The sequence below is a fragment of the Protopterus annectens genome, chromosome 5.part0, assembly GCF_019279795.1.
Source record: "Protopterus annectens isolate FY-2018-M chromosome 5.part0, PAN1.0, whole genome shotgun sequence".
Classification (NCBI taxonomy): domain Eukaryota; kingdom Metazoa; phylum Chordata; order Ceratodontiformes; family Protopteridae; genus Protopterus; species Protopterus annectens.
Genome location: NC_056735.1, coordinates 563,586,898 through 563,606,182, shown reverse-complemented (window position 1 = coordinate 563,606,182; position 19,285 = coordinate 563,586,898).

Here is a 19,285-nt window from a genome sequence, read left to right as displayed (position 1 = left end):
CTGTGTAATGGCACAGGAAGGTGTGTCAGGGTCCGTCTTTGGTCATCCAATTGACAGTACACAGCTGTCAACCCCATCATTGCGCACAGTCATCCTGCCAGTACATCCTATGTCACCAATGTCCCTAGGTGATGGACAGGATAGACTGGGCATTGACCAGGGTAATGTGGTATCTGTGGCACATGCTTCCCCACACAGCAGCCATGGGCAGGGTCCTGAGATGGTACCACACAGACAGTTGCCCATGGGTTCTCATGGGAGCATCCTTGGGCATACTGCCTCTGGCAGACGTGCCCAAAGAGGTCTGTCAACCTCAGCTATGTTTTGGGCTGTCATGCAGGCACAGTCATGTAGGGAAAGGTACACCAGACAGGGTCTGAGGGAGCTGACAGCATGTCGCACATCCATGACTGGCAGTAAGCGTGACATTGAGGATGCTATCTGTAATTTCACCAATGTCATAGACAGATGTTGTGGGGACATATTACAGCAGTTCCACAACTACATGTCCATGAGCCAGGGCAATGGTGGACGGTTGCGGCGTCGATGTGGCCGTATGCCAGCAACAGCAGCAGCTGGCAGTCAGTGCGGACGACAACAGGCCCACAGATGCCCCCATAGTGCCAGCAGCAGCCCCAGCAATGCTGGGTCTGTGACCGCCCCAGGAGACCACATGCACGTGGCTCTGGACAGTCCCAACAGGGACCTGTGTCCAGTCAATGAACACCCACTTCTGATGACAGTACCCAGTCTGGCTTAGTACCGTATATGGTCCGTAGCACCCCTGCCAGGCACAGGTACCGTGTCCGTGGCCACAGACACTGATCTGTATGACCTGGCAGGTGCAGTCTGTGGCTGTCCACAAACTCCAGTATATAGCAGCCATGAGGTGGAACTGTGTGCATGCATACACACATGTGAAATGTTAACACCTAGGGCTACCACATACACGCACACACTGCATCAACAGTTCCCCACCCTGTACTGCTGTCCCTCACCAACACACATACACATACATGTCAGTTAGTGGTATCAGTGGCAGACTCAGGCATACCTAGTTCACACCCTGTGCATATGATGAAACTGTGCCACCTCCTGCAATCTCTAACATCAGTGCAGGAACAGGTTAACATGTTGCTGATGCACAGGGTGACTACATAGAAGTGTATTAATAGTATCATGTTGGTAACAGTACAGTGTGCTGATATGATTGTGTGTATATCCCAGCATGCCTGATGCAGTAACTGTGTGACTGTCCTGAATTGTTATCTATACCCATAGCAAAGACCATAGCGTAACAGCTGCACATTATTGCATACCGGTGGTAAGGATGTCAACAGATAGCCACATACATAGGTAGCACAGGGGAGAAGCTAATGCAAGTAGTGATACGCAATGATGGACATGTACAAGCCCACAACGACTATGCAATGTGGATGTTTGCGCATGTTGATATGTGTGCAGTACCAATTTAATTTAGATTAAATAAAATTTTAAATAATTTCAGTTTTACCATGGACATCTGAGCTGTGCATTCCTGGGTACATGTTTATAGTGCCTGCATATTTGCACTGTTACCTACTGGAAGTGGTACCCCTTCTTTGTTGTACAATGGACTACTTCCAGCCCTGCTTACTGTAGCTTTGTTTGCATGCATGCTTGATTGAGGTTCCCTGGAACACTGATTCCACCTGCAATGCAGATTTACAGAGCTTCTGTGGATTCCTAGTGACATCTGCATAGCTTACTATAAGTATGTCAATGTCTCACTTGACAGAACGTCACTGTCTGTCCTGTTCGCATGTACGTTGCCTGTGACACATTGCATATGACTTACCTGGCATTTGCCCACATGAGCAGTCATTAATGCCAGCGCTATGAAATCAGAGGCAGTATACCCACACATACTCACCTTCAGTATGTTGTTCCCCATTGGCCCTATGTGTTGGTAATCACCATGGCAATCACACTACTATGGTAGCATGCGCAAATGTAACTTGTGAATCACCTCTATGGTCCAGTTGTGGAATATGTGAGTCATGTGGCAATGTCACAGCTGCCACATGTATGCAGTCAACCCTCTCCCCTGGCCAGGAACGTACAACACATGTGTGAGATGCAACCACATAGCCAATCTGGGGACTGAGCACTCTGAACCCAGTACTGGCATAACCTGTCAGGTGGCATGACATACTACAGTGAATACAATAACAGTCTGACATAGACCTGCACTGACAGCAATCCAAACACATGAACACACTGGGGCATACTTGGAGCCTCAGAATAGCATCCTGCCTGAGCATCACACACCTCCACAGCTGGCACACAGGCATACGTTAAGTCGGAACAGAGCACATGCCACACATGGCACATACATCCTGTGTGCCAAACACTCACAGCCTGTAGGGCTACACAACACACCTGATACAGATGTGTCAGGTACCTCTCTTGGCCGGTGCAGTGGGGTCCCGCTCAACAGGCTGCACACGGTGAAGGTCACAGTGATATGCCCGTGGGGCATTATTGTCCACCACATAACACATGCATACAGGTCATTCAGAGGCATGGACACATATGACTCAGTCATTGTCCATGCCACTATGGATGACCTGAGACGTACCTCCCTGGACTACATGATAGGGAACATAGAAGGGCTCTCTCAGCATGTGGCATGGGCTGGTATGAGCCTGACCTTGGTTGCCATCATACCCTCACCAGGTATGCTACCACAATATGTAGGAAGGGTGTTATATGTCTACATTTTGCTCAATCTCAAATGTCATTCATAGGGTATCCAATGGCTGTCAGCGTGTGCTTACATGCTAGGGAAGCCACAATGATTTGCGAGGGGCAGCTTGCACGTCACCCATGGGCCATTGTATATTGGCGAAGCCTCTTGATACACACATAGTGCCTTTTGATGCAGGGCTCAGATTACATAGCCACCTCCGTGGGTATCACACGGGATAGGACACTAACAGTAATGCTACACAACACCAGCAGTGTACACCACAAGATGCATGCACTGGACACTGTCCTCAGCACGGTAAACTGCAATATCTGTGCAGTACCAGATTCCTGATTCACGGCTCACAGGGGCAAACCATCACTGCCAGGTTATACCTCATACCATGCCTGTCGTCCCCTACACATGTACCACACATGAACAGGGGGGAGGTTTCTCAAGGCACCACAGATACACACACCTCCAGGTTGTTGGCACAGCACAAAGCATCAGGGCCTATCCATGTGCAGCTAACAGTGTGTTGGACTGCCTTCTGGTTCATAGCCTGGCACACACAACCCTCCCATACACAGGAAACCCATCTGTCCTCCCTAACAACACTGGGAATATGACGGTCTCTACATATGTCTTTATATGGCTGGACTGCATCCAGCTGAACATTGTGTGTGAGCATTACTGTAGCTACAACACACTAGCTGAAAGGTTCCTAGCATGTAGTCACTGAATTGCAGTGGAACAACATGTTACCACTCCCACAACAGGTGGGAACATGCAGCACCTGTTCATCGACTACATGTAGACTATATGGCCCAGACAAGATGTGTATCCCCCGCTGTTAGGATGATACCATATACAACTCACACTGTATATACACATACTGCATGCAGCCCCTGCACAGTAAGACACAGTCATAATGTTATGCAGTGCAAATACCATTTATTCACTTGAGGCACGTGTCAGACATGGGAACTATTGAAGGTCACAGGTATATATGTGTATGTGGCACACACATACATCATGTGTGCATTGCCATTGCTGGTTTAAGCAATGTCATGCATTGTTATGAACAACAACCCACACATGGGCATTTTGTGTGACACAAACACACGTGGCAGTTGTGGGTTTCCAAAACATACCTAACTGTGCTCTGACAGTAGTATGAGACCCAGTAGCGGAGTGCACTATTTGCATTACTGGGCAATTTGCCCTGTTTGGCTGTACTTATAGTGTGGTGACATCACCTGTGTTTACTGGGGGAATATGCAGCATCTGGTGTATTGTAGTAGTTGCCAAATAGAACTGTTCTCTCACACTTGCAATTACACACACCTTATTACCCCCCCCACACACACACACACACACACTTGCCATTTGCAGAATTCATACTCCTACCTAACTATGTTATGACACTTGAAAGACATGCATTAGCGGAGCACGCTATTGGATTTACTGGGTGGTTCCTCTTCTCCAGCTATACTTATAGGGTGCTGACATCATCAGTGTTTGGAAAGGGCAATGTGCATCATGTAGTGTGTTCTCCTAATTGCAAAAAGCACATATCTTTCATACAGAATTGCATACACACACAAACTCCCCTCATCCAAACACACACACTTGCCATTTGCAGGCTTCAAAGCCCTATCTAACTATGTTATGACACTTAAGAGAGATGCATTTGCAGAGCAGGCTATTTGAGTTATTGGGAGGTTTTCCTTCTCCGGCTGTACTTATAGGGTGCTGACATCATCAGTGTTTGGCAAGGGTAATGTGCATCATGTAATGTGTTCTCCTAATTGCCAAAAAGGCACATATCTTTCATACAGAATTGCACACACACAAACTCCCCTCATCCAAACACACACACTTGCCATTTGCAGGATTCAAACTCTTATCTAACTATGTTATGACACTTGAGAGAGACGCATTAGCGGAGCTCGCTATTTGAATTACTGGCAGGTTTTCCTTCTCCGGCTGTACTTATAGGGTGCTGACATCATCAGTGTTTGGAAAGGGGAATGTGCATCCTGTAGTGTGTTCTCCTAGTTGCCGAAAGGGACATTTTTTTCATACAGAATTGCACACACACTAACCCCCCCTCCACAGACACTGGGCATTTGCAGGATTCAAACCCCTACCAAACTATGTTATGACACTCGAGACGGACACATTAACGGGGCGCGCTATTCGCACCACTGAGAGGTTTCTCTTCTCCTGCTGTACTTATAGGGTGCTGACATCATCAGTGTTTAGAAAGGGGAATGTGCATCCTGTAGTGTGTTCTCCTAGTTGCCAAAAGGGACATTTCTTTCATACAGACTTGCACACACAGTAACCCCCCTCCACACACACTGGGCATTTGCAGGATTCAAACCCCTACCTAACTATGTTATGACACTTGAGGGAGACGCATTAGCAGAGTGCACTATCCAAAATACTGGCCATCTGTTCTGCACCTGCAGTATTTATAGGGTGCTGACATCATTATTTCTACAGAGGTATGTACATCTAGTACTACCTGTCATGTGGGGGATAGCATATATATGCATGTGCAGCCACCTACTTCAGGGTCAGATATGGACATCGCACTGGCAGGTTATGTTCTATACCATGCTTCATGACCACAGGACCTGTAACACACAACACAACCAGTCCAGACCACCCCTCCCACATCCAGGACACACACTTTGCTTCCCTGGGAACAGTGCCAGGATATGCAGGTGTTCACATACACCATTCCAGTTGTTAACGTCAGGTACAGGCATATTGTGTGTGGGAACTACTCAGGCCTCTACAACATTACCCTACAGCCACTACAATTTGTGAGTCCATGTGCTATGGCAGAACCACTCACCACAGCCACAAGGGGAATACATATTGCACCTGACCATCTGCAACATGGGTACTCACTGTTCCACACCAGAGGTAGACCACCATTGTTGATATCTGACCATACCCACCTTTCCCTGGACATCCATATCCCATCCCCACCCCCAGGCAAGGTTGTCACTGCAAAAAACTGTATTTATCAAAAGCAGACTTTACACTTGTGAAGACTGGGGTGGAAGACTTCAAAGGACCCATGCTGGGGAAGTATACAGGCCACTCTGCATAATCCTTGACAATTGCATTCTATGAGCATGTGGAAGGTTTGCATTGATCATGCTATCCCAAATATACCCATGACTGCTCCACAACAGGACACTTGTCAGGTGTACACCAGCCATATATAAGCTGTCCAACAGACAGAGTGAGCTAATACATTGCAGAGCAGTAACCCACAGAGGGAGGACATCTCTGAACAGTAACGGCATTATACTTCAATCCCTCATAATCATCACGACACAGTGTTGACAGTGAAATTGTCCAGACAATGCAGATAAGGCTCCCCTCAGTTTGTTATTGATGCCCACTTACTGTTAGAGGTCCTCAGCAACCCTCTTCCAGCACACACCAACAGCATGAATGTGGCTTAGCAAATTCAAACCCTGGGATCTCCACTGTGTCCCTGCTTGACAGAGGCACAGCACACTAGCCTCACACAGTGCCTTATGTGACCTACTTTACAGTGGCACAGTAGCCTACTGTACTGGGGAGGCAGATGGCAAGCACACTCTGGCTAAGCTGTCATTCCCTATGGCAAACAGCCTAGTGTTGACCTCTACACCCATATGTTTAATTGTCAGATGCACATTATTTGTTGCTGATAGACTGTTTGCAGGTCTTTATTGCCATAGCATTCCCTGTTTTTATGACCAACTTGTGTATCTGTGGAAGATGTTTTCATATGGGAGGGATCCACTATATCACGTATGTCTCTGTAGTCATTTAACTGTGTGCACTGGGCAGATTGCTGTAATGTGGTTGGTTCCTGGAATAACACGTACAAATACCAGGTATGTGTGGCCAACTGCTAAACTGAGATTTGGCCTGTGTGTGTGAGCATGCCCAGTTCAGCATTCCCATGGCATGTTGTCTGACATATGACTCATTTATCAAAGTGTGTGAGCATGCCCAGTGTGAGCTTTACATATGTTGAACTCTGCAGCCCACCACATTTGTGGATGAGTGTGAAATTCAACAATATCCCCCATTTATGGTTGTGTGTTGTCTATCATGTTGTGTAGTTACTGTCCAACTGTTTTGTGTGTGAACACAGCAGGGATTATACTGTGCCTGCAGGGTTTGCATGGGATACTTTGCATACAGTTGTCAACATCCTTTCATACTGACCTAACAATGTAGTACCGTATAGTGTACTGGTTCAGTACTTTCACTGTGGTGGACAGTATCCTGGGCTTTAGTCCTATCACTGCTTTACATTTCCATAGTGAGCACAACAGCCTGGTTAGGGGCCAGTTGTGCACATCTGACCATGTTGCATTATGTTCAGATATGAACTACTTATACCAGGCTTGTCCAACATTGGTAGTGTATTCCACAACATAGGTGTACATTGGCAAACAGTAGCGATGTGCCCTAGGCCATTTCTAATGCTAGTCAGAGAGTGTGTTTGTCCTTTGACACACATTGTATGTGGAGTTTGCCATGACATATGTCATGGTTAGTATACTGTGCCTCCGTCTACCTGTGACATAACAGTGGTACCCAGGGTAAACCTACCATTTCCCATCCACTCATCACGATTCCTCTTGAGGAGAATCGATGAGTGACTCTATGGATAACCTGTACTGGGAGTTTACTCATGAGTGGGGGTGGCTTCTGTGTTATGGATCATGCAGTACAGCTTGTCCTATGTATGTCAGTGCTGGGGTTCAGGTCTCTCATGTGCATAGCTCACTGCCATTCAGATTGTACAAGGTGCAGCATGTTCATTGATTCCAGCTTGGACATGGCTTTATACATCAGGCACAGCTTGCCTCTGGGTGGGCAGTATGGCAGTGTGTGGAGCTGCAGTTTGTTTAATCAGGCAACACATGGCATCTGTTCAAGCTCTTTGATACTCCTGGTGAGGTACTGTTGGGGACTTTACATTTGATGGAGGTGTCTGCTGAGGTACATCCCACAGGGGCTATTGTAGTCAATTGTAACGCTGATGAAGGATGACTACAGAGCCACAATGACCTCCCCTTATCTAGATCTGACAACCTTCATGATTAGGTGGGTATATGGTATGTTTCTGTAAATACTACAGCCACATGTTTGTCCAATGCAGAATATCTATCACCTTGTGTCCCCACATCTCTCATTACATGTTAAGTACGTAATGGGTTAACACCTATGTGGTAATTGGTGGGCACTTACTGTATATCCACGGGGGTTGACTATACACTTTGGTACAATTAGCTTGCTGACATGGCTATGGCACCAGTTGTCTGTTTCTATGTGGCCCTTTTGTGGGATGCTTGTATCAGCTGGAGGGTCAGATATGGTGGGCAGTTTGTAGTCCTCTGCATACATGTTCAGACACAGTCCTTCCATGTTGGCCTGTTCCTATGGGACATATATTCCAAACGAGGGAGGTCCCAGGACCAAGCCTAGTGGGATGCCAGTTATATCTGGTTTGTAGTCTGACATGGCTGCAGCATGTCTGACCATGTCAGTTATGTCCTTGGTCTGGTTTGCAACCCCTCTACTGACATAGGGGTTTATATTTAAGCTGGTGAGCATATCTATAATGAACACGTAGGGTATTGTATGGAAGCCTTTGCAAGGTCTAGCTACACTGTGTGGACCACATTGCCCTCAGCAATGACCTTAATGACTGTTTCAAATGAGTTAAACATGTTTAGGGGCAGGATCTGCACTTAAGAAAGCCACACTGGGTAGGGTCCAGTGTCAGTAGGTCCCCAATATCTTTATGTCTGTGGTACATGCTGATCCTTCCATAGCTGTGCAGACCAAGCTTCTCAGGATTCTGGGGTGGTAGTTTGCAGTATCCATTCAGGTAACACCTTTGTTGAGAAGGACCACTGTTGTTGTACACTGCTCTTTGGGTACATATCCTGTGGTAAGGCTGACATTGAGCAGTAGTGTGATTTGGCATTCCATTCTTCTTGGAGTCCATGTTGGACTCAGCCCAGGACACAATCTCATACCATTGCTGCTGTGTGTTTTGCTTTGTAGATGCTGGCTGTTACCTCAGCATCTGCAATGTCAGAGGGCCAGCAGTCTGCTGGGATAGATATTTTGCATTCTGGGGGGGGGGGGGTTGCACTGCACCTGTCAGGTTGTATGTTGGCAATATGTGTGTGTGTTTGGTATGATGTTTGTAATATTTGTGTGATTCAGAGCATATCTGTGAATTTCCAACACGGTTCCTACCATCAGTTGAGTAAGCCTTGGGATTATCCTTAGTGTCCTCTACAAGTTGTATCTTCATAGGTTCATAGGTTCATAGTAGGCTATCCACCCTAGGGCATTTGTAAGCCTAGCCAGAGTGTGTGTGTCTTTTGCCGCCCCTTGCTATGTGAATATTATAGCCATTTATGATTTACTTTACTGTGCCTCTGTCTGGACGTGACACAGTGAAGACCCCCAGTGTACATCTACGATCATCCATCCACTTGGCAAGATTCCTGTTGAAGAGTGTCAGTGAGGGGCTCTGCCTAACATGGAGTGGGATTCTGGTCCAGGGTGTGGGGAGCCTCTGGGTTATGTAGCTGTCCCTCCAGCACATCCTATTTCATTATGTGTTGAGGTTGACATCTCTCACTCTCACAGCACTGATGGCTTTGAGTTTTCTGGGGTGGAGCATGTCCACTACTCCTGTGTTGGACATGGCCTTGTACAACAGACATACAATGCCTCTGTGTAGGCAGTATGTGACTGCATTCAGCTGGGGTGTCTACAGCCAGGCAGCATATGACATGTATTTGAGACCCTTTATCCTCTTGGTGAGGTACCTTTGAGGTCTTTCTAACTGCTGCAGGTGTCAGGTAAGGTACATCCCAAATGAGGCATTGTACTAGATTATGGGTCTGATAAGAGAACAGTACAGGGGCACAATGACCTCTGTTGACGTAGATGTGAATCCTTTCATGATACGGTGCCCAATATAGACAGTCTTCCTAGCCACATTGGCAATGTGAGTGTCACATAACAGGTTACTGTCCACTTGTGTCCCTAGGTCCCTGATTACTCCTTCCATACATAATGGTTTACCACCTATGTGGTAATTTGTGAGTACCTTGTTTGGTATTTGGTGGGACATTCATACTGTCCAGTGTCTTCAGGACTGCTGGGTGGGGTTCCTGTGTGTGAGAGAGTGGTCTGTAGCATGCTACAGACTGTACATCAGTTTTGCCTATGGTTAGGTGCACATGGGTGGTCTCTGATGCTTCGTGCATTGTCAGTTACCTGGAGGTATGGGTGTCTGTGCTGAATATGGATACTCCCCCTCCTTTTATGTTTTGGTCCAGGTTTTGGGGCCATAATGCATGATATGAGGTATAACCTGGTAGTGCTGTTGTGCTGTCAGGAGGCTTGCAGCAGGTTTCTGTCACTGCACAGACATCGATGTTCTCCATACTGGGGAGGGCCTCAGGAGCATGCATATTGCGGTTTACATGTCTGGCATTGGTCAGCATTACCCTTATGTTTCTTACCACTTATGTTTTCTGGGGTGGTGGGTTAGTCTTTTCAGCCTTGCCTATGTAAGGCTCTATGGAGGTGACAAAAGCCTTATCCAATATCCAGACACCCAGGGGTCAAAGGTACAAGCCATCCCTGGAACAGCAGCATGGCTTGTCAAGCATGACATCCCAAGCAGACAGACATTAGATCCTCTTGGAATGACAGCATTAATTGTGCCACTTGTTAAAGCTGATCATTCTGTGTTTGTACTGTGGCATCATTCTTGGTGAGGGTAGCATGCTGCAAACGGTCAGTGTCATACCGATCTGGAGTACATACTCAGAGAGCTCATCTATGTCTCTTTTCATGTAGTCCAGGGAGGTACATCTCAGGTCATTCACGCCAGCATGGACAATGACTGCATCATATTTCTACTTGCTTTGGGGTGACCTGCGTACTTGTGTTATGTGGCATATTGTAGCAGCCTACAGGCAGCTTACTGTATCCTTTCCCTTGTTCAGTCTGGTGAGCGGGACAGCAGTGTGTCTGACTATGGAGTCACCTATTCCAACTGTATCAGGCATGTTGTTTCTCCTTCTGGCCTGTGACTGTTTGGCACACCAGCTTTGTGTACTATGTGTTGCATGTGCTATGTTTGGAGGGTGTGGTTGCTTGGGAGTCTGCTTTGGAGGCCTCTGTTGGTGTGGTGTGTTTGTAATTAGGGCCTTCGGGAATGTTTTTCTGTGTTTATGTCTTTGGTTTGCTGTTGTGATAGGTCTATGTGGGACTGGGTTTGTGGTGTGTGTGGTTACCTTCTCCTCCTGACTAGTTTTGACAGTACTGAATTGAGGTAGTTCAGCCTCCGGTTTGGATAAATGGTTGCATCTCTCACATATATTTGTATTTCTTGGGAGGAGTTGAGGGTTGTCTGTGTACTTGGGGCAGGTGTAACATTACCTCAGGAGTCACAGATTGCTCTCTCTCTCTCTCTCTCTCTCAATTGCTCTCTCTCTCTCTCTCGATTGCTCTCTCTCTCTCTCTCTCTCTCTCGATTGCTCTCTCGATTGCTCTCTCAATTGCTCTCTCTCTCTCTCGATTGCTCTCTCTCTCAGCAGTGTGTCTGCTCTAGTGCTCTACTATCTCCAGCTCATGGCCTTAGCGGATTGTATGTGTGTACATATTTTATTGCCATACTACTGATCGGTGATTACTTCCCTTTTTATGTTTTCTCTATCATGTAGTAGCTTCCTCATTCTCTTGCATGGTTTGGTAATGGCTGGAGTCCAGCATGCCAGATGCCTGTGTGTATGGCATTGTGTCTTGTTGTTATTTGTGATTGCATAATCCAAGCATTCCTGGCTGTGTTCATGGAATGCCTGTATAACAGGTTCTGAGGTATGGCCCATATTTTGCACCTGCACAGGGCCTTTAATGGATTCCACATCAGTTTGGAGGAGTGCAACTTATGCTTTACACATGTTTTTCACTGTGGTTTTCTGGCTAGGGACTGTGGTCAGGATGTGTATATCCAGTGTGATTACTCTATGGTCTGGTCTTACCAGTGAGGGATACACTTCTCATCTTGCCATCCAGTACCCATGTCGCTGATTATCACATCCAGTATGCTTACCCCTCTTGTGGGAGTGGTACGTTGTTCCTGGGCATTTTGGTTTATGGATTCTAGGAACTTTTCTCCTACAGTGTTGGAGCTAGTATAATGCTCCCAGTCTATGTCTGGGTATTTTCAGTCAACCAATATAATGTGGTTTGGGGGGCTTGATATATTCATGTATTCCAACATAGGCCAGGTGCAGTTCCTGGTGTTAGGACAGTAGTCTGTAGCAGGCTATAAACTGGGAAGTAGTTTTAGCCACTGTTACTTGACCATGGCTAGTCCATGCTGCTTCTTGTTGTGGTACCAACATGGGGTGTGGTTATCCTTGACAATTATTGCTAGTCACCCTCCTTTTGTAGCTTGTTCCATGTTTTGAGGCTGTACAGCACAGTATGAGGTGTAACCTGGTAGTGTTAGGGTGCTGTTGTGAGCCTTGACCCAGTTTTCTGTTACAGGACAGATATCAACATTCTCCATACTGGGTGAGTTTACACTGCACGCATCTTGCTGTTTAGACTTCTGGCATTGGGTAGCATTACATCTAGGTTCTTATCCCTTGTGGTACCTATGGAGGTGGGTTTGTGTTTTGAGCCTTACCTATTCAGGGCACGCTGTGGGTAACGACAGCCTTTGCCAGTATCCATGAGGTCTGGACTGATAGGTGCACGCCACCCCTAGCAGGTGGAGCATCATGTCATGCTCAGCATGTCATCCCAGACTGGCACACATTGGATCCCCTTTGACTAACTGCAATACTTCAGCCAATTATTGCAATTGATCATCCTATTGTCATATTGTGGCATCATGCTTGGTGAGGGTAGGATGTTAGTCAGGGTCCTCAAGTGTGCATATAGTACATGCTGTTACATTACTTAACACATGGCATTCATGCCTCAGGCGGTGCTGCAGGGCTGCCTCTGTCGGATGCACATATTACACTCCCTGTACATGTTTGAGAGCAGGTTATGTCATTTTAGGCATCCATGTTATTATATGAGTGAGTCAGAGAGGGGTATCATTCCCAGGGTTCCTACTGAGCCAGTGTATGTGCTATGTGTTGCCTCTTTGCCAAGGCCAGGGCATACTGGGCACGCCTCCTTCTGCCTACTGGGGCAGGCTCAGGTTGTTCCTCCTCCGAGTCACGCTCTGTCTGTGATGGTCTTGCCAATGGTGGGGGGCTGTTTGGCCCGACCCTATGCTGGTCCTGCTGCAGCTGTTTTTGCAAGATCATATTATGTAGCATAGCACATACCATGACAATTTGGATACATGTAGTTGGTGAGTACTGCAAGGCTCCACCAGATGTGTCCAGACACCGGAACCGTGACTTGAGCAGCCCAAACACACGCTCTATTACATTACGTGTTTGTGCGTGTGCCTCATTATGGCGTTCCTGTTCAGGTGTGTGTGCGTTTCTGATGGGTGTCATCAGCCACGGCTCTAGTGCATAACCTGCATCCCCCACTAAGTGTCCATGTGGGATGTCCCCATTGACAAATGTCTGGTAAAGTTGCATCAAATGCCAGATATGGGAATCATGGTAGCTCCCAGGGCAGCCAGCACACACATTCATTATTATGCCCTGGGCATCACACACGACCTGGCAGTTGATGGAGGGGAAGCCCTTGCGGTTAATGTAGGCCCTACCCTGCTCACCGGCTGGTGCTTTGATGCATATGTGCATGCAGTCTATTGCACCCACTACCTCAGGGTATTCCGCTATTTGCTGGAAGAGACGCATATTGCTGGCCAATACCTCATGGGCATTGGGAAAATATACATGATCACTGACATGTGCTGACATGGCATCCAGGAACTGGTGCAGTACCCTGGAGGCTGATGCCTGTGATATCCCCATCATATCACCAGTTGGTCTCTGGAAGGTACCTGTTGCTAGTATTCTTAGGCCAACACATACCTTGGTTTCCACTGGGATGGGTTCCCCTCTGTTGGTTCTGTGTGTGAGGCATGACCTGCACAGCTCGACAATTTGCTGCAGGAGGTCTCTGTCCACTCTATAGTGCTCTACTATCTCCAGCTCATGTAACCCGTGGTAGGTGACCCTGGGCCTGTACACTCTTCTCCGTCTCCTCACTGTGGTTAGTCTGGCACCATCTGCATTGTTATCACCCTCAGCAAGTTGCCTATGTCTCCTTATGACAGCTATTGCAGCCCCTAGCATTTCTGCTCTAAGTTCAGCTTTTTCAGTTTTCACTTCTAATAGCTTACTCCTGTCTTGCAGTGTCTCTTGAGAGAAACATCTTGCACTGCTGTTTGCAGAGTTTTAAGTGCTTGGCTGAGCTACTATTCTGCCTGTGTAATTGCCTGCTTCTAATTGTTTTCACCTGCTAGCTTCAGCAGTATTCCCTGCTAGCTTCCTACTAATTCTGTTGCTTCCTTTTTCCTTTCTGTTTCCTCAGGGGGGAGCAATGCGCATACCAGCAGAAACATGCTCACAGTGGCTTACAAGCATGCACACATGCTTACACGGTTCAGAATCTGCTTATTTGGGTTAAAACGTGCGCACACCAGCGCAAACAGTCTTAGAAGTCTGCCAACACGCTCCCATATGCTCAGTCTGCCTTACACGCATGCACACTGCCCTACCCGCGCCTCATGGCGTGCACACGTGAGCATGCACGCCCAGCAAGAAACTTTGGTGTAAGCAACAGTGTACACCTTCCATTTCTTGACTTTCCCATGCTTATCTTGTGGCACTCCTCTTTCCATGATATGTGTCTGACATCTGTCATGTAACACTGACCTCCAATGAACTGCATTTCTTTCTACCATTACCCCTGTGATGTCACCTATCTCCTACTCTATTCCTCCCCTTTATGTATCTCTTACACTACTCAGAATGTGCTCATTTGCTATGTGACAGTGGAATTCAGTATCCTAACACTCATTTACATCAGATTGCCTACTAATGCTTAATTACATCTCTTAGACTCAGCAACCACTAAACGGTGGCCATGTTGTTTTTGGTCTGCTGGTCTCTGTATTGTAAATCCATGTATTGCATAAAACCCACATTTGTGGGTTTATAATCTTCATTTTTATGTTTTATACAGCGCAACCCGTTTGCTCGGGGCTGCACTGCATTTAAACATCGGCGATCGCTGAAAAAAAAAAAGAATTATTTTTAATATTTACATCGGGGTACCTTGCCAATGGCCACATATTTGGCCATTGGCATGCTGCCTGACACATATGCACCCTTTATTTGGAGTTGACATGGCTCCATTGTGATTTTTGCAGAAACGTACTCAGTTGTCAACTGAGTACATTTCTGCAGCTAAAACGGCTGTTACATGGGCTGCTTTCTGCTTCATGGATCGCTACTCTACCTCATTTGCATGCCTTTCGGCTGCAAGTGAGGTATTTAGCATATCCACGCACAGTCCGTGTAAGAGACATTTTAGCTGGTCTCTTACACGGAGTTTCGGGCTGTTCCTGGATCGCGAGGCTTGCATGGAGTCTTACATGTCTCTTACACTCTGTGCAAGCCTTCGTGAATCCTGCTCATAGTATTTCATTAAAAAGCCATCTATAAATATTAAAAAGGTAGAAGTAATATAAATCAATGATCCCTCCACTAAATGCAAAAAGGTCAGAAGTCCTTCAAGAGTGCTCAGTTATAGCTCAGAACTGACTAATGGTTTTAGCACTGCAACTGATCTACTCAAGGAGTTACAGGAAATGCATATGATGCTCAATGTATGAAAAAAAATGAAGGGTGTCAGTAACACTGATACTTGATGTAAATGATAGTGGAAAATTGAAGGGCAGGTATTATTTAAATAAAGTAAGTCTCTTGCTGAGTAGCTGCTTGATACTGAAAGCCACAACCATGTGGCAGTGATAAAAATACCAGTTTTCCCACGAGGTATACTTGTTAATTGCTTGGCTGTGCAATACCGATGGTCAATTATAATTCTAACCTTGAAAGATATAATGTATCAGTTCCCTCTAGAGCTTAAAAAAACTGCAGGGCATATTAAACAAGATGATCTAGACAAAGCATATGATTTATGAAATAATTCCTTTGCCTTGCCTGAGCGTTCTTTTTGCCAGTAAAAGCAAGTTTCTTTTAATCAAAGTTTCCTGTTGCTAGATACAATTGCTATTGTCGATGGCGGTCTGTGTTGGAGTGCAAAAGAAGTGTAGACAGAGAAATTGTTAACTGCACAAACCTTTGCAGTGGGTCATTAGAGGGAACCACAAGCCAGCTATTTAGAACTATTTTAATAAGTTTTAATAGTTCCTCTGGGAATCTTAATTGGCTACCTTTTCATCTTTCTTATGAACTCCAGATGGTTATCTGCAACTATGTTAAGTGAAGTAATTTATTTTTGTTTCTGTTAACTTCAGGTGAGAATTCAAACACCCTTCTGTTAGTGACTATTTCTATGGGAAATTGTTACTGGTTCACATTATGTCTTCCATGCCATACACCAAAGAGATGTAATTTCAAATATTCTGTTGCAACCTTGATTTTCATTTCTGCTAATAACATTGCTGATTTAAATTATGTATGCTGCAACTAAACAAAAACATCTGCCTGGCTGACTAACTCAGGGACACAATAAGTCTCAGTGACACAATGCGATTATTTCTCGGTAGCAACTCTTGCTGAAAGGTTCACTGAAGGCAAAGTTGTCCATACTCTCAAGTTTATATTCCCTAAGAAAATTAATGTAATAATTTACATAATAACAAAGAAATGTACTTAAATGTAAATTGCAATGTAGTTTTTATTTTTTAAGATAACCACTGCAGGTATATTTAGAGCTAGATTCAGTAAATGTAAATTCTTGACTTCTGTGGCACTAGGAAAATATTTTTCATCCAGAGTCAAGCAAAATTACAAGTCCATCAATTTTGCAAATCAGCAAGTGCATAGTCCTCTAACAAATGTATGTGATGTGTAACTCTTTTGCTGCAAATCATTCCACTGTTTTTAAAATTTACATTTTACCATGCTCCTATATATTTTAGTTGAACACAACCTAAACTAGTAAAGGTTATAGCTGTAACTGACTTGCAAAATATGACTTTGTGCCTGTAACATAATTTGATATGTTACAATTTATAAACTGCTCGTTTGAGAATGAGTACTGAAATGCTTCTTCAACATTTTTACTAATTGTTTTACTGGTGTTTCCTGTTATTCTGTTTGCTTCTCCTTTCATTTCCTATAAAACAGTTTCTACTCTTCCAATGTACATGGATTTCTATTTATGAAAGTTCATTGCGGCTTTACTTTGAAATTTGTATTATCAAACCTCACTGCAAGTTCACTGTGCAATTTGCATCTTCAGGACATTGTCATCTAAAAGTCATTAATCCGGTGTGAAATGACACTGTTAGTGTATGTATTTCTTTGTTTATTTCTCAGTCAGTCTATATATCTTCCTATCTATCTATGAATCTAGTTATTTATCTATCTGTTTTTCTATCTATTTATCTGATTAAAGGGATGAAGTTGCACTGGATGTTTTAGCTGATATCAAAGCCAGTAGCTTAAACCCTGACTTTCTTACAAAAGTCATTTAGCGTTGTCCCACCAATTTATGTGAAGATATTAGTAGTCCCAAATGCTAGTATTCCTACCTGTAAATAACAAAATGCTTCAGTTTAGAATTGTAAAATGGCAATACAATTACTTAATAGTACTTCCACTTTCGTTCTTTCTTTGATCATCTGTCATTCATGTAGTAGCTGACAAACCTACCTTTTGCATAAAAATAGTTATTTTTCATTTTGTGGCTTTTCACCTTTATGACTGAGGGCTAGCTTTTGAACAAATTAGATTGCGGAATGCCTACTGAACAACACCTTCCTACATTCTAGCCAGACAGCTTACAGTTGATCATTAGAAACATTGCATTATATGGACCAAAACTATTGCATGGAATATTATGTCACAGTCCCTGATGGTCCCGACTGTTGGCAGATAATGTACTTGTCATTGCTTACATTTTAGAATTTTGTTATGGCAATTTTCAGTGAACTTATTTATTCTGACTAGAGGAGGAGGTGAAGATATTGTTGAAAATGGCAGAGATTATTCTATAACACAATCAATGGTTACAAGATGTGAGACAGATTTAAACAAAATGCACATCATGTTTGCACAATGAAGCTAAACCAGGCACAGACTGTATTATGAAACAAGCAAATCAAAATGGCTCAGGCCCCATAGAAAACATCTTTATTCAAGTGTAAAAAATATAAAGGAAGCAAGCTTGCATACCAAGTGGATCATCTCGTTTCAATAAAAAGACTTTAGAACTATCATTAAATAACCACTAATAAGTAACATGACCATATAAAAAATGAAGCTAGTTAAGAATTTTTACATTATTTCCTACACCAGTCAGTCAGCACTAATAATATAGCTGTTCTGTACCCATTAGAGTACTCCCATAATTACTTTTAATTGCTGTATTACCACTTCCATAATGAAACAACTGACATAAAAGCTGACAAGGTGAATGAGGAAGAGGATGTGGTTATCAAGTACCAACAATGAGGAGCCACTCTTGGAAACAACAATAAAGACATTCCATTTAACTACAGGCAGTAGTAATAGTGTATACTGCCTTTTGCAGAGATTTCTTTTTTCTCTTTTTCTTTTTTTTATTCCGGTAACTATAGTGATCGAGATGGGGGAAGGTGCCCATGTGTCCATGAAAGACAGCAGCTGCAGTGTCTTTTGTTTAAGGATGTTTTTGTATTGCAGGCATTTATTTTTATTTTTACTGACAAAATAATAGATGTTTCCTTTGATTACAATATTACTCATGCAAAACTATAGCTTGCTCAAGACAGCTTATCCTCAATCTGAAACTTTGTGAGGAGCAAGGTCCATTCGCCCTGATCTGCACCCTTCAACTCTAATTTGAAAAAAAAAAAAAAACAGAAATACATACACATCTCTAATGGTATTCATTTCTGAATGCTGTTATTACATTGCTGACTGATCAAAACCTCCCATTCCTGTTCCTTAACACTTTCTGCCCAGGGCAACTGCCTCCTTAACCCCCTAGCTATGCCTCTAATGTCATGCATAAGTCAAACCCATTTTTAAATCCATTTTTTGGAATACATTTCTTGACTTACATACAAGCATATATGGTTCTCTCAAGATCTGTTAAGGTACTTCAATGAAAGGGTTGTAAATGAGGAGGGTCTTGTCCAATGCATTCAATAGGTCATGAGACAGGTGAAGTGAAAGCAAGGGTGAAGGGGGATAAAATATTAAATCAACTTAATGGGCAAACTGCACAAGCTAATTGTTTACTTCAGCCTCTAAGCAAATGCAATAGAGTAATTAGAAAATACAGTATGCCGGATGTACTCCTATTGAAGTAACTGGACTACTT